Source organism: Squalius cephalus (genome assembly GCF_949319135.1).
Source record: "Squalius cephalus genome assembly, chromosome: 15".
Lineage (NCBI taxonomy): Eukaryota > Metazoa > Chordata > Actinopteri > Cypriniformes > Leuciscidae > Squalius > Squalius cephalus.
Window position 1 is genome coordinate 15,826,762 of NC_137136.1, and position 21,835 is coordinate 15,848,596.

Here is a 21,835-nt window from a genome sequence, read left to right on the forward strand (position 1 = left end):
TCTCTCTCTCTCTCTCTCTCTCTCTCTCTCTCTCTCTCTCTCTCTCTCTCTCTTCTCTTTCTCTCTTTCTCTCTTTCTCTCTCTCTTCTCTCTCTCTCTCTCTCTCACACACACACACACACTGTCATATGTTCAGGTTTGACGCCATCAGGGCAGCATGACAGGATACAGTCTCTGTTCCACTCCACAGCCTGACACTGACTTCCCTCTAATGGATCAGATCATCGGTGCAATCATCATCCCATACCATAAGGAAATAGCACAAACTATTCAGGAACAAAAAGAGAACAATTCTCTCTCTTTCACATGCACACTAGAAAATATGTGCTTTCTCACTCAGATTGATACTTTCTTCATGAGATCAGCAGTCACATTGCTTTTAGTTTCAAAGAGGTTTTGAAACCAGACAGAGAATCAGACAGTACAAGCCTCATTCACAATGACACCAGTCAGTCAAATTCCTACAGAAAACACAGACACTGTAAGCACAGGAGTGTACTTGGGGTCACTTGGTCGAATGCTAATACAATGGTGAATAATTTATTAAACCTCAAACATTCAGTGATTTGTGCATGTGTGGGATATTTCTAGAAAATGTTACACTTAATTTTTTACATCCAAAATTTTTTAAAGAGTAAATATTATTAAAATAAGAATTCATCTAAATGAATAAATATTGTCTACAAGTATAGTGGACTTCTAAAGACTTGCGTTCAAATTTATATAGACTTGTGAAATAATAATATTAATAAAAAATTTAATTAACACTATGGATCAGATTTGCTAACAGCTTGCGCCAGCGCAAACCCTCTTTTACATAGTTCTTATGTAGCTTTCAAGCTTAGAAAATTATGCAAAATATCCTAAAATTATATCAAAGTCCATAAAAAAGTAGGCATGCCTTAATCTTTGTGAACCAGTTCAACCTAGAAAAAAAATATCCAACTCAACTATTTATTCATGAACTAGATATAACTATTACTCTTATGAACTGAATTATTTCCAAATAACTTAAATTTCAATGCGTTTCTCCCACAAAACCATCATATGGCTTCAGGGGAGTGGTATGGACTGCTTTTATGTTGCTTTTGTGTCTTGTTTGACGCTTGAAATGTTCAGTCTCCATTCAATGTAACTTACATTGAAAAGAGCGACTAGCAAAATCTTCCATTCCACGGAAAAAAGAAAGTCATACTGGTTTGGAAAGGCATAAAGGGGAGTAAATGATGGCAACATCCTTTAATCTTCTGAGTAGTGCATTCATCTGACTGCACATCAGAAAGGGCAACATGACAGGATTTTGAAGGAAATCGTAGCCCAAATGTCAATGTGGCATGTCATAAGTGCAGCTGCTAATCTGAGTGAGACTAAGGAATTTACGAGGGTTTTATGGTGCGTATGGACGCACATGGCGTGTAATATCGCGCTGAGTAAAGCGCTGGCACTCAGCCAGCTGTTATACAAAGCAGCCTGCATGGTTTGCTTACATACGATACAGAAGTGGTCAGAGACCATAGTGTGTGCCATTTCGCAGTTGAGCATGTGAAACCACACACACCCCGGGGTCTTTACTACTATGAAGAGTGTGTGTGTATATAACGGCATCGGAACATTAGGTACGTCATTGGAGGCGACGAGGGAGCAAGAGTGACTCTGTCCATCTGGCTCCGCACCACGCCTAAGAGAGCATGAGAAACGTCTGAGAGAGCTCAGCCTCGAATGACATGCGGTACTCAACTCAAGACAGACGGTTAAAACATGCGAAACATCTGTGTCCATGGGTGGAGAAACTGTGTGTGTGTGTGTGTGTGTGTGTAACCCAGAGAAACCAACAAAATGTTCCTCTTCATTAAAATGCAAAGCACGCAAGCCACAACCTCATCCAATGTAATAAATCTTGCACACAAAATCCATCATAAACCCAACAACAAACTTCTTTCTTACTCCTAGAAATATGCAAAATTTCAGAAGCATCACAAAACGGCAACAGATAAAACATGTTTTATCATCTCTTCATTATTGAATGAGATAAAGAGCCTCTACACTCACCTCAATAACTGTCTAGCCAGGGTGTAAAATTAACTTTTTGCTACACCTGCCGATGGCCAATGGCATTTTAAAAAGTTAAGGATATAAAATACACTATTTGTATTTTTTCAGATCTTATAAGATTCCTGCGACATTGAAGCATATATTATATATATATATATATATATATATATATATATATATATATATATATACAGTATATATATATATATATATATATATATATATATATATATATATAATATATATATATATATATATATAATATATATATATATATATATAATATATATATATATATATATAATATATATATATATATATAATATATATATATATATATAATATATATATATATATATATATAATATATATATATATATATAGTATATATATATTATATATATAGTATATATATATATATATATATATATATATATATATATATATATATATATATATATATATATATATATATATATATATATATATATATATATATATATATATATATTAGGGGTGTAACGGTACGTGTATTCGTACCGAACCGTTTCGGTACAGGGCTTTCGGTTCGGTGCACGTGTGTACCGAATGACTGAATGCAATATTTTGTGTGCGGAACATAGGTACATTTTCGTGTTTCCACACGAACATATTAAGTGGCGGAAGTCTCCGCGTTCAGCGCAAATCCCGCCCTGCAGCTGATTCTAATGTTTTTTCCTATTAGACATTCTCTGGTTTTACCCGTGTTTTACCCGTCGTCACTGTAACAATGAAATAGACTGCATGGCGAAAAAAAGCTTTTCCGCTTCGTGTGCGCCGCCGCACTCTCCGTTCCGTGGCGCGCGCGCGCGTGTGTGTGTGTGTGTGTGTGTGTCGACGACCCGCTGCGCTCTCTGCTCAATGTTCGAGTCCGTGTTTGCGCTGCGCGTTCTGCTCTGTCGTTAACGGCCCAAACACTCCAATCATGTACCGATCACGCACTGGAAAAGCAAAGTCCGCTCAAATAAGGTGAAATTTCTCAGTAGTAACTTAGATTTCTGTTTGCTGAGCTGGTATAGTCATGCTGGCAACAATGGTAAAATGACCTGCTCTGATCACATGCTCTGGTAATAATAGCTTTATACTATAGCTTTGGACTATATTTTATTTTGATAATTATTAAAAAAGTGGAAAAAAAAATCTTAAATTTATTATGTTGATTGATTATTGAAAAATAATAATACATTAATATATTTGTTTAATATTATTTTAATATAGGGCTATTTTCTGTTCCTGCACTGTAATCATAGTTATTTATTTATATTTTTCATTATATTTTATTATGTGATATTGGTTTGAGACAGAGTATTTTATTTAGTGGAGAACTTTGCAGCAGTATTTTATTTCTTATTCTTTTTTTATTTTATATCTATTTTATTATATTTTATTAAAAAGTGTTTAAAAAAGTGTAAACAAATTGTTAAAAAAAAGTTTATAGTAATAAACAACCTGCAGTTTAATGTTTGCATTTCTTTCCCTTACTGTACCGAAAATAAACCGAACCGTGACTTTAAAACCGAGGTACGTACCGAACCGTGATTTTTGTGTACCGTTACACCCCTAATATATATATATATATATATATATATATATATATATATATATATATATATACACCGTATTGAAGGACTTGTATTGAAGGACTGAAACAAAGATGTTGTTTTTACTTTAAACAACACCTTATAAGATGCAAATTACAAATTCATTGATTAGCGATGTCACTGTTAAAAGGACAAAAACAAAGATATCGCTTTCCTCAGCACACATTCAAACTGATTTTGTGATTGTGAATATAAGATTGGCCTGAAGATTATCAGTTAGTTGCAGGTAACGTGCTCGCTTAGTCGATCTCTCTCTCATAATACTCTACATAATATAATAAGCTTCAATGAAGCAACTCACAATTCCTTCGTTGCTAGTTCTAAAGTGCCATTTTAGAATTAGTAACGGAGGCTTGCGCTCAGCTGTTAAACTGTCAACTCGAGATTTGAATCCATGGCAGAAGGAAGAGGTTCAGCACTAAAGAGACAGTCTGTTGTTGTTTCTTATTTATTTACAAAAATGTGCCGTCAAACTGTTGTATAAACACAATATCACACTCGTAGCCGTGCAATATGGCTCTATACGGGCGAATCACAGCTGTGTGTTGATATAGCGCAATAGCACACAGCTACTCGTGTGATATTGGTCATACACTGGCACATGCAGTCTGAGAGCTGGTCCAACAACAGCCACACAGAAAACAGGATTAAAGCATGAAAGAGATTCATTGGGATTGAGATTGGGATTATGACTGACATGCAGAAAATCTGGAGGCAGATTAATTTTCAGACTCATCCAGCATATGAATTACCCTTGAACTGAACCAATTCAATGTTATTTGATGACTTGCAGTCAAGAAAAAAAATACAACATTTCAGTAGTTTTAGTTCTATCACACTGTACCAGTTCTGCTACATAGATTGTATAAAAGGCTTCTAAAAATGCCTGCTAAATAAATGTACATGTGGAAAGAGAACAACATGTCACCACACAAGGGTGAAGTACAGATTGTATGACTGCTACACACAAGGGTGAAGTACAGATTGTATGACTGCTACACACAAGGGTGAAGTACAAAGAAAAGATGTAAGATGTGCTGGAGTTCTCAAGGCTACTTGTTTGTCATTGAGCTGGAAAAGTTAGAGCAAACAAGACTATGTAGGAAAAATTACATGCTGATGTACTTTGGGCTTTGTTCCCTAAAATAAAACAATTGCTGCTTTGAAGTTACAACCTGTTGTGATAGTCATTGCACTTTTACAACCACTTTGAATTTAATTACTGAAGAAAAAAAAACTAAGTAGAAAAGGATGGAAATGATTGCTGTCAAATTAAGCTAATTAAAATTACATTGGAAAAAAAACAACAACATGTTTTGCAGTAAAAACTGTTGCACTTTTTTTAAAGACACATTTAACTACATGACAGCAATATAGTCTTCAACAGTCTCCAGTCCTGATCCATCACATGTAATCAAGAGCACACTTACGTTTGCTCTAGTGTAGGCGTGCATGTGCTTAGTTGTGGTGAGTGAAATGTGATTCTCTTCAGTCCGGCCCACAGTGATCTCAGTCATATTACAGCCAACACCCCAACAAAACCCCCAATGCACACACATACACTCTCTCTCTCTCTCATCTTCAATCTCGTTCTCTCACTCCCTGACCCAATTTCTTTCTCTTTTTGGGTAGAACATTTCACCATAAGATTGGCGGAATGAAACTGTTACAAAGAAGGAAATGGTTGAGAGTGAAAGAGAGACTGTCTGTAAGCTTTGTAACATCATGCACGGCTCCTTCTCTTTAAACTTTTTTCAGTTTCACTATCCCTCCTCCCTCTTAAAACAACTAAAGTCGTAAATTTAAAGGGGAAAAAGGAAAAAGAAACAGCGCAGAGAGCTTCCAGACGAGTCCTGGGTGGGCGGACAAGCTGATACAAGAGCCACAGAGCTTCAGGCAAATACAACAGCCTGAGAGTTGGACAGAATGACGAGCTTCTACGCTAAGAACACACTATACGATTAAGAGAAGAGTGTTATTATGGTTTATAATAGGGATTGACTGCTTTACCTCTAACTACATTTAATCTGTCTTCTTTATTGGCCTGTCTCTTTAAATCCCAGACATACACACAATCAGGAATGTTCTCTGAGAGAGCATGTGGTTTAAGAATGTGTAAGAGGGAAAAAAAATATCCACAAAATTTTTAAATCAAGTTTAATCTTTTTTATATATTAAAACGTTTATTTAATATTTAGTATATTTTAAAAACACTGGAAGACTTCCTTAAGAAGTGTGAGGCCAGTACGATTTTTTTTAAATAAATCAATATTTTCATTCAGCAAAAGATACAGTACGTGATTTCTGAGAAACACTGTTAATATTTCAAATCAACCTCTCCCTTCATTGCTCCGCCCCCAAAATGCACAAACACGCAATGCAAGAGTGGACATCTCTTTATCATAGCTATATTTAAAAAATAAAGCAAAGATGACAATTGAACGACACAGAAGAACAAAAAATTAACATACAGTACACAAGCAAGAGTTTATTGTTAGTCGCCAGCAGCACACCAGCTCCAGACAAACAATGTCACTCAAAACATTTGCGCATTTTTTTTCAGGAAGCTTTGCAGGTGGGTTTCTTTAAATGTCTGGAGACGTTTAAATGTACGGATGGTGAGATCAGATCTCCGTGTGGAGCAGACCAGCATTTAAGTACTGTTCAGAAACAGAAAGAAGCGCAGCTGCTTTGTTTACGGGGTTATTATGTAATGGCTGCATTTCTAATGTTCCATCAGCACCATCTGCTTTCAGAGAGTGAACGTGCATTTTCATTCAGCACGTCTCCTTCATTCGTTCCGCTGCTCATGCGTGTTGGGCTTGTTGACATCAGAGTGCGCATGCCTCTTTGACGCAGCATACAGAGGTGTTGTGCATTTTAACTAGTTGATGGAAAAGTGTTCTTAAAATGCATTCGAAAAACCTGAATAATATGAATAATACCTGAATAATATGTAATAAATAATTATTGACAGTATTTTAAAATTTCCAAGATAACAAAACCGTGCATGTTCATTATGTAAGGGTTAATGCCCGACGAGGTGTCCATTATCAGGTATTAATGGACGACGGCGAGGCGTGAACCATTCGACGCGCAGCGGAGTACGGTTGCCTCCGCCGAAGTCCATTAATACCTGACAATGGACACCTCGAAGGGCATTAACCCGCTTATACCATGGTCACTTACGAAAGAAATAAATATTGAATCAATTAATAATACTTTAATGTGTTTTAGAGTAAAAATCGTGAGGGTTTTTATTTATTAAGTCGAGCGCACTATTTAAAGGTCCCGTATTATGCCCCTTTTCACAAGATGTAAAATAAGTCTCTGATGTCCCCAGAGTGTGTATGTGAAGTTTCAGCTCAAAATACCCAACAGATCATTTTTTACAGCATGTTTAAATTGTCATATTTTGTGGCTCAGAAAAACGCGCTGTTTTAGTGTGTGCCCTTTAAATGCAAATGAGCTGCTGCTGGACGACACAGGGGGCGGAGCTTCATGTGCTCGCGCTCAGTCTCTCAGGACAATTTCATCTCACGGAATGATGATAATATCAGAAACTCTCAGTAACGGTGTTCATTTCGAGTCGGACAATAATGCCTACAGAGTCAGAGTGCTGTATAGAGATGAAACAGGTATAGTTTAGTAGTTTAATTACTTTTATTATAACGTATTTGTCATCTGCTTGTATGTATCCATTATTTATTAATAGCCTACAAGTCTGCTGTCTGAATGATGATCAAACATATACTGATGAGTTTAATAAAGTTTATTGTACATCACACAAAAGATGAAGCGTCAGTTTTACTTCAGAAAATCACCGTAAGAGCTGAGTAAACACAGTAAGTTATTAGAAGTGCGCAAGTAGCCAGTAGAGTTGAGGGAGCATTCCTGTGGGCGGAGGTTAGTCAAAGAACGGTTCTAGTGACATCATTAAAGGGGGGGTACAATGGTGTTTCATGTATTCAGAGTTGTTTACACTGTTAAAGAGATGGATTCTCATGCTAAACATGGGCAAAGTTTAAAAAAAATATTTTGGACGAATAACGGAGAATTTCTGTGCCGAAAATCTTACTTCCGGGTTGGTACAAGTTTCGGCTGGTTTTTTTTAGATCGTGGATCTAATGACGTAGATCAGAGTGCAACTCCTTATATGAGCATTTCTCTCGGAAAAGCTCGCCCGCGAGCACGCCGACCAGAGGAGAGCGAGACCGCGCACATCAACGCGCTTCAACAGGAAATCATCGGCGCCAGCGCTGCATAGGATTTGTTCAAGAATGTCTCCAAAAAAGTGTGTTTTTGGATGTGAGGGAAAGCTTACCGTGTTCAGCTTTCCAAAGAACCCAGTGTTACAGGAACAGTGGATGCAGTTTGTTTTTCCGGGGCAGCAACGGAGTGTAGGAAGTGCGGTTGTGTGTTCTGGTCATTTGAGTGACGAATGTTTTATTAACAAGGCCTCGACGCTGGATTTGCAAATCGTTTGCTATTAAAACGTGGAGCGGTCCCAGTGATAAAAGACCCCAGTCATGTAAGTACAACTGGATCGGATTTCTGTCTTTTGCTGGAAATCAGCGCTTGACTCTATAGCTCCGCCTCCAGGACCTCGGCTTTTTCCGGAGAGAATCGGAAAGCTGTTTTTTCTTTTAAAATTATAATAAAACTAAACACTTTTTGGAGATATTAAGGATGCACTACTACTCTATAGGTACTCAAGATTAACATGAGATTAGGTGAAACTGTGCATGTTATGTACCCTTTAAAGAAGGAAGTAGAGGGATGTAGTCCAAACGAGCCGTTCACTGTAGTCGACTTCTGTTAAATAAAATATCTTGCTTGGCATTGAACTTTGAGCTTTATAATTTTACAGATATTATTTATACTCTAACAACAACATTACACACTAACTAAAGTTTGAAACATGGGATCACGTAGAACGGGACCTTTAATATCTCCCGTATACAGGCGTTGCCAAGCAACGTGGCCACAGCGACCCGACCGCAGCAGTTGATCAGTGAGTTTGAGCCAGCGCAATCATTTAGAACTGTCATCAGGCAAATTGACGGGACGCCTTTCCTAGGTGTACATTATCACTTTTTAATGGACACCCTGCAGCCAATCAGAATCGAGTATTCACCCAGACCATGGTATAACGTGATATATCGTATTACCGTATATCGGCACGTCTAGTGTGCTGTTTTTTGACCATCGCTGTTGTAACGTATTGGGAAGCCAGTTCTCAGACAGAAGATTTTTATGATGCAGGCAGTGGCTCTATCAGCGGCTTGACTCCTTCACTTGCCATGTTGAACTGCAACACACCTACATGCATTGTTTTTGTTTTCAACTAAACCATATTATAGATGCGTCGTCTTAATTTGAGATTAACTGTGGTGAAAACGTGGGCTGAATCGTGGGTGGAGAACGGTACGGTCTGGTTTATTACCAAGAAGCATTACACTTTGGTTTATTACCGAGAAGCATTACACCCCTAATAAATATATATAGATACAGAGAGATAGAGAGAGAGAGAGAGAGAGAGAGAGAGAGAGAGAGAGAGAGAGAGAGAGAGAGAGAGAGAGAGAGAGAGAGAGAGAGAGAGAGAGAGAGAGAGAGAGAGAGAGAGAGAGAGAGAGAGAGAGAGAGAGAGAGAGAGAGAGAGAGAGAGGTCCATAAATCAAGTAAACATCTTAAAGAAAACAACCAACCAACCATATTAAAAAGAACATATACATGTTTTAACATATGGATCACAATCATGTGACAACAATATGGTTTGGGTTGGGTTCGGGTTTGTAACTAAATATAACTTTTTGTCCGCATGTCTCCGCTTCCTTCCACTGTAGAAAAATAAAGCCAAAATATCCCGGTAACAGTCGTTGCGATTACATTGTTAGAAGTCAGAGTCTGCACAGCAGTGATCCTGAGGTGGAGCTCCAGCATCAAGGTCCTGCCCACACTCCCACAGTCAATCATGATGTTACACCCTTTTTTTACACCATTAAAAAACTAAAACCATACTTATTGGGAAAACAAACACTTGAACATATGTCTGCCTGATAAGAACTACCTAGGCTGCAGTGTTGCCAGATTGTATGGGTGCATTTGATTGTGCGGGTAAAAATTGGTTTGGGAGGGTGGACAAAGTTTGGGCTGGTTTAGGGTCAGTTCAGCTGTTTCGACGAGCATGCACTTTTAGCCAAACAGCGAACAGCAGGTAGACGTGATCATTCATGAGTGACAGGTTTTTAGTGCGATAACTTGTAGCTGAATATTCAAGTGATCGCTATGCCAAAGTGACATTATAGTAAGCTCTATAAGTATCTACAGTAAAGAGTGGGAGTGTGACCCAATTCTCAAAACGTGGATTACACCTGTGGTGAGCAATGACTCGAAGACTCTTTATAAATATAACTAACTCTGAGAGCACAATTGAATGACTTAATTGAGATTGAAAATAGGATTACTCCTGTCCATCGTCATGTGCCAATGGCCTGACCAGGACATCTGAAACTTTTAAACCGTCCCAAAAATGATGTATGGTTTGCAAAAATGGGAACTGCTGCGTCTGTGTAGATGGGAGAAGCAAAGTGTATGTGCGTTGTGCACATGCTACATTATGGCCAAGCATGCACCCTTAAAATAGCATCTGAATAATGCGCCACTGACTTTAGACTAGGTTTTTCATGGTCTGTGGCGGAATTGTTTTCTGGAACTGCAAAATAGCACCAGGGAAGGTTTGCGCTGGAACACGCCTCCTCTTTTCACTGAACCGCCCCCGGGAGCGCAAGTTCATTCCCTAATTTACCAACATGCGTCTGTGGAGGGAAAAGTCCGCTGTGCGTCGGGTGCAAAATAGGAATGATACATGCGTCGGTGTACAAAGTCAATTGCGCTGGGTGCAAGATAGTGCCTGCAGTGTTAAGTCCATGTAAACATGCACACACAGAATCTTCTGTGGGCTGGATGAATGAGGAAGTATTAGAGAGTGATAATTAAGTCTAATTTTATCACTGTGAAAGTTTTTCTCCATTTTAAACTTCACACCATAAACACAACACAAACATGCTGCCACAGTCAGTTCCTCTAAAAAGCCCACAGCATTGGGAAGAAGGGATGATCAAGCATTCATTTCTCACCTTTGAATCCAATTGTCGGCTCACCACTTTTTCTATGAGAAAATACCAAAAGAATTCAGCATTTAGCAGGGAAAGATTTTTCATTCATTCAACGAAAAAGACAAATTTAAATTCTTGTTTTTTTTGTGGCAGTTGTGTATGTGACGGGTATACAAAAGTTGGAAGTGGTTCCCTCACTAAGCGATGAACACATTCAGCACATCACCTGTTTCATTAGCATAATTATCTTAAATTATATACAGTTTTTGTTTATAAACAGTAGGGTCAAATAGTACTGACAATGCTTCTGTTTCGCATTTACATGAATTCTTATATTTTTCCTCTTCAGTGCTTTGGAAATATGTGATAAATGTATGTCATGCCAATGCAGTATTTGAATGGGATTGGAGTGAGACTCACTTCCTCAAATAAACTCTTTCACTTGAGTGTTTCTCTGACTGAAGCAGTCCTAAAAAGAACGTTCTAAAGCACAGCAGCAGAGTCAGATCACTGATAAACGATGTGCTCCAAAAGCCCCTGGTGCAACGAAGAAAAAAAGATTTCTTTAAAACTCTCCATTGCCTTGTAATCCCAAACTGAAAAAAACATTACCATTTATTTAAACCACATGTAAAGATTAGGACTGTCAAATTAACATGTTAATTTAGAACACTTAATTAAAATTAAAATTAAAAATAAAGTGTAAGAAGTATTTAGCATGCTCCCTGACCCATACATAAACAAAACCAATTAAAAGCATGTTTTTGTGAGCCGATAGTCAGCCCAGCCCAGCAACTACAAGTATCGTGCTTAAGCATGAGACACATTCTTGTGTTCGAAAACAGCTAGACAGAATGAAACAATGCATGGAACAAAGTGGTTTCATTATGCATTTGAACTGCTAGGCATGGTGTTATTGCACAACACGACACGGCAACGTAACTGCAAAATACATCAGCTTGACACATAGATCGACAATTTAAAGAAACGCAGAGGGAATGCACAAACACATCTTGTGGGAACTACCTCAAGGTCAATCTGGAACAATTAATCAAAACTGATTGCAAAACTGATGTGGACTATAGGCAAGTGATATGTTCAATGGCATGGAGATAAAACAAACAATATATTGACTTCTATAGAGAATAATTGTTGTTGTTTTTCACTCTTTTTTTTACTTGTAACCATAAAAATATGTCTTTGAATTCTAAAACCTTCTCAGCAAATATTGATGCATGTGCGATTAATTTGATGCTGATGTTGCAGCATATGAATTAAAGGGGTACTTAATAGCAGGCAAAATTAACTTTCAATAAGACTTGTCTGCCTATGCATGCAGTAGCATGTAGTTCTATGTCTGTTTAGTTTCATTGTGTTTTGGTTCTGTTTTCCCTGTTCTGGTTTGCCTGAGTTCTCTGTGCTTCTTTGTTTCCATAGTTCTTAATTAGGCTTTATTGGCTTTATTAGGCTAATTTACACATCTGTTCTGTTTTACCTTGATTACTCACCCCAAGAATTTAAATATGCGTTTCCGTGATTCGCCTGCTTGTTCATTATTAGATTGTGAAATAAAGACTTTCTGTTTATTCTCCAACGTAGTGCGCTCATTACAGCCATTCAGTAGAAAGGTAAAAAAAAAAATTAAATCAGTGCTACCTGTCTAGAGAAAATTGAGAAGAGGTTGTTGTCTTCTCTTTTGCAAAATAGGTAGGAAAACTTCAACACCCATAATGCACTGGGCCTGTTTCCAAGGCCTTCCAAGGCCACTCCCAGGCGGTGTACGAAATCACCCCCGGCCTATACCCTTAAATAGGACACTATTTGAGGGGACAGCCATTTGCAGTGGTGCCCAAAACAATAGTGGAACAAAAGTGCACTCATTCAATCCCACAATGCACCGCAATAATGAGCGTACAACCGATGTACGCTCAACGGCAAAAGAATACCCATAATGCACTGCAAGAGTCACTCGCCAAATGAATTCCCACGTCTCGCCAGAAGATGCCGCCCACAGCTGAATCATTCATCCAACCATTTTCCAAACAGCTGGTCCAAAGTGGCTGCAGCATAATATCGCACAGGTAAAATTTCCTTTTTAATTGATTATTAAATTGTTTAATTAAGGTTTATACATGCTAGTTTCCTTCAAGAAACATCTTTTCATTACTACTGGAGCTGCTAGTTTGCCAAGTTTCAAATGATTTTTAAACAGCAAGCACAAACTATACAAAAGCAGCAGCCTTTCCGGCACACTCAGTGTCCGAATTCCCTCACTTGAACAATATTAGTGGAGTAATGTAGGGAATAGTCAATGATTGTGTAGCAGCACAGCACCAGTCTGCTATGGATATGCTTATTGCTTACCAGTCAAATGAAAGGAAATACTTCTTAGTAAACTGATCCAGTCAGCAGATTCATAAATATGGAGAAAACACTAATGAAAAATCTGAAAAACCTCTCTGTTTGTAGTTAACATTTCAAACTGGATGTTACGAACAGCATTTTAGCCCAATTGGAGAGGGAAAAACTGAAAGAAACAAAATGCTGTTGTCGAGTACAGGTAAGAAAGCTGTTGCCATGATATAGTTCCATTTTTACCATAATGCTGTTTAAAGAGTAGACAAAGCAAGATACAATTTTCAGTAATAAACCTACTATTACAATAACTGTTTTGTTCATAATCCTCTGTTGATCCAACTGTCCTTGGCATGAACACAAAGATCCCATGGAGCTGTCAAAATTCTAACAAATAAATGTGAATTTCTCGGTCCATACTAGTCATGTGGTGCAAGAGTCACATTAACTTTTTAATCTATTACCAGTCCAACTAAAATTTCATTAAATTCAAACATACTCAATAACGCTGGCTCATTAAAGTCATTTTATGCAGTTTAACATGCCTTTGTTGGCACTGTATAATTACAATCCAAACAGCCCATTTCCTCTAAAGAGGTTCTCCATCTGTAGTAAACACACTGAATCCCTTTGGTGGGGAATAAGGAGGCAGGCACACCCTGCTGTATTCATAGCAACTCACTGCCATCAACGTCACATCAAGTTATAATTAGCATCCAACCTGTAGCACTTCAATAGACCCCCTCCATCCCCAGCAGCACACGCTTAACACAGACTTCCTTTTGGCCTCAATCTGCTCTTAATGAGAATTACAGGAATGAGGGGCATGTCTCAGTTCCACTGCCTTTTCACCGCACAATCCTGTGTCTTAAAATACAGAGTTTAAGCATTGACAACATTCATTTTAGATTCTCAGTCTGCTGAGTCATTCTGCCCAATCACTTGTACACACCCATTATAAAGTTAGTCAAAAATCAGGGGTCAGCCAAAGGCTGTGAAGTTTATAACAGCCACTTAGATCAATACTCACAATGCACTTTTGCTGCTTACTGATCACACTGTTGTCTCAAAAGCTTCTCTGTCTCCCTTTTGGTTTAATTTCTCTCTCTCTCTCTCTATAAAGTAAAAAGGACATGTGTGGACTCAGTTGCTTCAATTACCTAATTCTTCAAATTCAAAATGTAAAAAAAAAAAAAAACCCTACTGGTTCAGTACTTTGAGAACTATTATAGAACTAGAATAATATGGGAATTCAGACCACCTGCATAGCTAACTACTTCTTTTTCTCATAAATTACCATAATGTCTACATTTATTTTAAAAAGAAAACAGGAAACAAAGAGCGAGGCAAAACAGAGGGACACCACAGAGAAATTCCACCCCTTTTTCCTCAGACCAGCTCTCAGGGGGTCAGACTAAGGAATGCAGTAAAGCCGCTGAGCCGAGAAGACCGACCAATCATGCAAATCAGAGCCCAGAGAGAGAGACTGAATGATCAGAATGAACAAATTCCTCTGCTTTGTCTCAGTCTCTCACTCTACATGCCAACATCAGTTGAGAAAAGTGAGATTAGAATTAAACACTGTTATCATAAAATGTCAGATTGTTTTAAAGGAAATGTATTTTTATATATGTGTATATATATATATATATATATATATATATATATATATATATATATATATATATATATATATATATATATATATATATATATATATATATATATATATATAATTTAATGTATGACATGTCACATTTGCAATTTTACCCGGAAAAAAATCTATTTTATACAAGTTTTAAATATTATATTTTAATATTTAATATAATATTTATAATTATATTTAATATACTATTATATAGTATTTAATATAACATTCTAGAATATTTAATATATTTTAAAAAATATATAATATTTAAAAAGTGTACCCTCACGTGTATTGGTTCAAGAATAAATAACTTTTCACATGACATTTTTAGATGGATTAAATTAAATCATTTCTTGAAAATAATATAAACGTTTAGTTTTTTTACATATGAAGCCAACAAGAATGTGGTACATTAGCTTTAATTGAGATTTTCACTGTGAACACTCTTATGTCATTGACGCTCATACGTATTGAAAACACATTTTGCACACACACACAAAAAAAAAAAAAAAAAAAAAAAAAAAAAATCTCCTTTGGGTTCCCAAAGAGGGAAAAAAAATATTATCCAAGTTTCAAAAAACATGAGGGTAGGATAATTACTGGTGAATTATTTCTTTTAATATCTCTGATTCACTAAAACGTGCTAAAACCCAGCAGCTCTACGCGTTCTCCAAGTTGAGCCGCACAAATCAGATGACCTTAATCGGGAAAGTGGAACAGTCAGGCCGTATGAATTAAACTAATTAAGCTATTGGCTTCAGATTGAATCAGCCGGTTAGCAATCATTCCAGCTCACTCGTTATAAAGGCCTCTCAATTATGATTTAGAGCTTCATCAATATTCTATTTATTGTGCGGTAATTGACGTGCGCACAGTGTCCGGCAGCTGGCCTAGTTCTCTGCTTCTGGCAGATTAAGTCTGTGGAGTCTCTGTGCAGCCGAGCTCAGGCCATTCAAACCGAGGCAGAGAGCGATTATAACCAGCTCAACTTTCGCACAGGCGCATGCATGCACGCAAATACATGTAAATATTTCCAGTCTCCCTAATGCATGCATGACCGCTAAAATAAAATAGGTTTATACAGTGGCACGCTTTGAGATGAATGAGAGATGCTTCATATGGTTAAACTAATTTGAGCACAGACACACTGAAACAAGAGCATTCTTATGCTCAATGTCTCTCTCAAACACAATGGTAACGCTGTACGCAGTGTGTATACAGCTGCTAGGAGCTGATACATGCTATCAAGAGCTTGAAGATAAAGTCATCGGGAGAAAAGACAGGATTTCACGCACACACACACACATTTCTGACACTGCAGTTATCTCAGTAAGCTGTGATTGAGTCTGCTGACTGCTGAGGTGAGATCCCCCAACTGCGCATTTGAAGAGCTTTTTTGGAGAGCTTCCTTACTGTCCCAGTGCTTCCTGTCTGATATGGAAATCCCCATTTGGTCTATTGTCACCCATGTACACACAAAAACATTCTCCATTCCAAAAACCCATGAGTTATTAACAAAATGATGAAATGTGACTGTAGAAAATGACATTTAACACTTTTTTCCCCATCTTCTTTAACTCGCCAAATGGCATTATTCACAAGCACAAAACGGACGCGTTTAACTCCTTATGTGTCTTCCTAACTCTCGACAGATGGATACTACTGCTATCTGCCTGACAGGAAACACAGCTGGTGCACAGGATGTGATGTCATCATGACCACTCGTAAACAACTGTCTGGTGTCTTCCTCCAGCATTTTTCTGACCTTTGAAGTGAGTGAGTGTAGCAAGGTTAGATGTTATGGGAAGGAGGAGGCGGGAACCGGCGAACATTTAAAGACTTTAATAATGAAATAAACAAATACAAAATGAAAGTAAAGACAGCAGCCCCTCACGGACGACTGCGGTCACATGCAACAAAACACAACATAAACCCATGTCGCTCCTCCTTTTATGCTTCCGCTCCTCCGTGAGAGATATGAGACCGGTGCGTTGCGCAGATGTCGCTCATTATCAATCACGCCACCGGCCTCGCGCCGTTCTCCCACGGCCGTCGGCCTCGTCCTGCTCGCCACAGTGAGCAAGATGAGATTTTTTAAATGGCTACTTAATCACATTGACAACTATTAACATTCACCTTGTGAATGTGAAAGTTAGACAGCATTAAATGAATACATTCCTCATTAAAGTGAACCAAAAAAAAACAAATATTTTTATTAATACAGTATATTATATTATTAATAAATTACCTCAATTACCAGAAATGGATGGAAGGACGGAAAATAAAAATGTCTAAATAAAAAATAAAAAAGTAAGAAATAAAATTAATCGTCCAGAAAATGTAGGCATTAAAAAATCATAATGTACGGTGTGGAAAAAAAATGTATATACATTTAAAATTGTACTAAATTTAGCTGTTATTAAAGTATATGTGTAAGTGAGTGTTAGATGATGGACAAAGTTAATCCGTATGAACAATTAAATGTACAATTTTAGCCAATACTACTAATAACATTTTTTTTTTTAAATGTAAAAAAAAAAAAAAAAAATTAAATAATAATTTTTTACAAAATCAGCTGATAACAGATATAGTACTTGTATATTGTGCATCCCTAAATATTTTACATTTAAGCTATACACTACTACGCTACTCACAATTTAAAAAAAATCTCAAACCAGCTTTAATTTAATAATGATTTGATGAAAATTCAGAAATCAGTCTGTAGGAGACAAACTATGCCAGCTAGGGTGATAAATGAATGACTAACTGACTGCCGGGCAGATTCACGCTAATACCATTAGCTTTAGAGCTTAAACAGTACAACTAATGGGTGCAAGCCAGCAGAACCACTACGAAAGAACAGAACTGAACCGAGCAGCGCCCACAGAGACGAGATGTGGCAATCTCTCGCCAGCTGCAGCACTCCGGGACAGTCGAGTTTTGGAGTCATCTCCTCATACAGTGTGTTCTTAAATCCAGCCTAATCCTCTGAGCTGTGCACAGGATGAACGGGCCGATGGAGGGAGGATGAAGAGAGAGATGGAGAGATGAGCGAGGGATGAGAGAGGGAATTGTTCAGAGATGTTCCGGGTTGATCCGCTGGACTCTCGTAAATCCTTGCTGGATCTCCTGTGGCTTTTGTGACCTGGCTGTGACCAATCAAGCCACCAATCGGTCAAGCGAGCGCATCACTCACATACGCTTACAATTTCTGTCCTTTAGGTGTTTGTGTCTTTTACTAATCCTCTTAGAGCTTTACATTGCTGCAAGTTCATCTGATACTGGGATAAGAGGCCCCTCAAACTTCGTGATCTCACGAAGAATGTGTGCACACGTGTGCGTGTGGGTCATGTATGTCCATACAGAAATTAATTTCGGATTTGCTCTATTACATGAACCAGGCTTATTACAAATTCCTTCTTAGCAGCAGGCATGTTCATTTCTCTTCAGACCAGAAGTTTCCCGCAGAATACAATTCATTTTCAAAGCATGCTGCAGAGTTTTTATAATTAATGCTCGCTGAGACTTGTTTATTATTAGCAAACATAATTACTTTTTGTGAATAAAAACCTCATGCCAGGGCTCCAGACAAAAAGAAAATTACTAGGGAGCGGTTTTGACTCTTACAATGAAACATTTTGAAGTTAAATTACTTTAAATCACTCAATATGGTTGTTCAGAAGTGCTTCAGTTCATTGAGCTCCTACGTTCGCAGCTTCTAGCTTCAGCTTTTAAAGGAATAGTTCAAATGCCTTTTTCCTTTCCCTCATGTCATTCCAAACCTATAAGATTTCCGTTCATCTTCGAAACACAGTCTGTCCACTGAAAGTCCATTCCACCAAAACTATGATGCTTCAAAAAGACAAATATAATCAAGCGGTTTAGTCCAAGTTTTCTAAAGAGGCATGATCGTCTTAACACATTAAAGGAGAACTCCGGTCAATTTTAACATTGAGCTCATTTTTTTGTACATTTGGAGTGTTGTCAATACAGAGAACAACGACAAAAATCGGTGTTGCCTACACCGAGTTATCCTCTTTTTAAAATTTGCACCCTGTTGACTTCAATGGGGCAAGTTTTAAACCTGCTTTTAGCCTCTTAACATCCTTGATGTGTCATTACAAGTGCACAGGTCATGTGAGTGATTCCTTCGGAATGAACGCGGGTCAATCTGACTGCAGTAGATGTGAAAGATATGAATAAAAATGATATTTATTTAGCAAGCGCTCATACCTGTATTTACATCCTGTTTTCGGTCAAAGTCCATAGTAATCGATTGTCGAGTTCACGCGCATGATCATAGGTACTAAACCAATGCGCATGAACTCGACAATCGATTACTATGGACTTTGACCGAAAAACAGGATGTAAATACAGGTATGTGCGCTGGCTGAAATAACATCACTTTTATCCATATCTTTCACATCTACTGCAGTCAGACTCACCCGTGTTCACTCTGAAGGAATCATTCACATGACCTGTGCACTTGTAATGACACATCAAGGATGTTAAGAGGCTAAAAGCAGGTTTAAAACTTGCCCCATTGAAGTCAACAGGGTGCAAATTTTAAAAAGAGGATAACATGGTGTAGGCAACACCGATTTTTGTCGTTGTTCTCTGTATTGACAGCACTCCAAATGTACAAAAAAATGAGCTCAATGTTAAAATTGACCGGAGTTCTCCTTTAACACTTTTATTCACATATAAACATTGATCAACGGCACGCACATACATAGAGCTCATCAAGTATGGTAAACAGAAGATCAAACGCGTGTTTGCCGTGCAAGAACCAATGAAGTTTGATTGAGAGTGATGACTCTGAACAATTCACTATCTAACTGAGTGGCTGCATCCAAAACCCTACACTCACACTCTCTAAGTAGGTACTATTTTTGCATAAGTAATTACTTTGCGACAGTTTTCTATATAAGGCAAACCCTCTTTTGGCGTTAAAAGACTACTGCCAGGATTTACTACAGGCACGCAGTGAAAATTTAGCACTGAAAAGGTGCGGACAGTTATTTTTGCGGCTGACCTTATATTGCATATGATTTTTGGGGATTATCCCTTTTAGGAGCAAAATTTATGGGAGGAGAGTATTGAAATAAATCACACAAGGTGATTTACTAAGGTTTGCGCTCGTCAATATACTGGTATTTGCGCCATTATTTACCACAAAAAAAAAAAAGCACATCTTAAAACTGACACTACCTTGTAGATCGCGTTGGTCATTATGGAAATGATCTGGCTACATCTGTGTTTTTTTTTATTTGCGCGTCGTAAGTAGATCTTTCCAGAACTTTCCACTCCCATCGGCGAGGTTTCTGAATTGCGCTCTGACAAGCCAATTTGCCCTGTTTACTAAATCTGCCCCATAGTATGAATGTGTGAAGTATGAATATAATCCATATGTACAACATCTGTCATGTTGTTATTGTCATGTGACCTATACCAGAATCAGCTGCATTGCTTCACTGCCATACACAAATCCTATCCTGTGGCCTCATTGGAAAGCAAAGTTTTAGATGTGCACTTCTGCACGCTACTCACTAGGTGTAGTTCATCATCCAGATACTATTTGCCAAATGTTTTATAAATACTGTGAATTTGGACATATTACTTGGCTCACATATTGTTTTTCATCTAATATATAGTAGGGAAGTATGCAATTTCGGTCTGATTCAAGGCTCAAGTTAGTATGAGGCTGTTTTGTGAATCTTTTGACTGAATCATTAAAAAGATCCAGTTCATAAAAGTCACTATTTCACAAATCAGACATCATGACTCACATGGTGTTCGTTGTTGCATGAAGGAAACACTGGTGCGCATCCTATCAAGATGATACATGACAAAACCACATTCGGATGAGCAGTTTTTCCATCTGTCGCCAATGATAAGTAGATTTTTCTTTAATGGGGAATCTAAAAAAAAAGACTCTCTGAAGAGTGTTTCGAAGTTGAGACTAAAAGTTGGGTGCTTCAAATCATTGACTAACCACAGGCATATCACCAAGAAGTCAGACAACTCCCAAAATTAGATGAGTGTACTTGGAGGATAGGCTGACCCACTGTCTGTGCAGTTTGTGTTCCTGCACTGAGACATGCACAAAATGTTAACAAGAAACCAAGCACTCCAAAACAAATATCGCCTGACATTTGGAATAATTCTCCCAACTCACTGTAAGATGAGACTCAGGGGAGAGACATGAACGAGCATGTGCATAAGGGCATGATACGACCACATCAGGAGGTGAGTTGCTATGGAGACAAAGTAGGAGGGAAATTACCTCTGCACAGATCCAAAGGTCAGCTCTATCCCTGACTCTACTCTAGCATGCACTTCAAAGTGTTTCGCTATACCCTGACACCATGTGACTCAATGTCACAGAAGTGGGCTCGGGATTTGAGCATTCATCATTGGGATGAGTCAAAGGAACAAACAGCAACAGCAATGTCTGCTCAAAGACTTTCTCTATCAGCCCTCCGGCATTATGACTTTATACCTGCTCTAGTCGCTGCAAAGAGACTGACGTGGGCCGCTAATTCCCTGAGTAAATAGCGATACTGTACAATCATGTTGCTATTGCAAAAACATGTCTGTTTAAAAATATGAAAATAAAACATTACATTTAGTGAGGTTTATGTTAAGTCAACATGAAATAACATTCCCAGCCCAATTTACTTCCATAATGTGACATTTCTGACTAAAACAGGAAATTTAACAAGAAAAAGGCTTTGCTGTCATTAAACATGTGCTGCATCTTCACGGAAGTTGAACATTTGTGCGTGTTTTTAAACCTTTCCAACTTAAATATTCAAAGCAAATAGGCACGAAAGCACTTGCGTCTCTCAGTTTGGTACTCGCGTGGTGTGTGATAAGCAGAGATGTATAGTAACGAAGTAGAACTACATCACTACTGTACTTAAGTACTACTACCACTTTTACTTCAGTACATATTTTCGATGAGTTTAATACTTTTACTCCGATACATTTTTTATGTGCTGCATCGTTACTCGTTACAA

General features: G+C 37.8%; 1 protein-coding gene across 2 annotated transcripts in view; it reads right to left on the reverse strand.

The window, feature by feature from the left end:
* Nucleotides 1-21,835, reverse strand: part of galnt1 (UDP-N-acetyl-alpha-D-galactosamine:polypeptide N-acetylgalactosaminyltransferase 1) — a 98,030-nt gene that overhangs the window by 58,086 nt on the left and 18,109 nt on the right. The window contains exon 2 of one of the 2 annotated variants that reach the window (XM_079894038.1): nucleotides 10,832-10,863. The exons of the other annotated variant lie outside the window; for it this stretch is intronic. The gene's annotated coding sequence lies outside the window, so the exon portion shown is untranslated. The remainder of the gene's footprint in view (nucleotides 1-10,831; nucleotides 10,864-21,835) is intronic. 2 annotated transcript variants of the gene reach the window in all.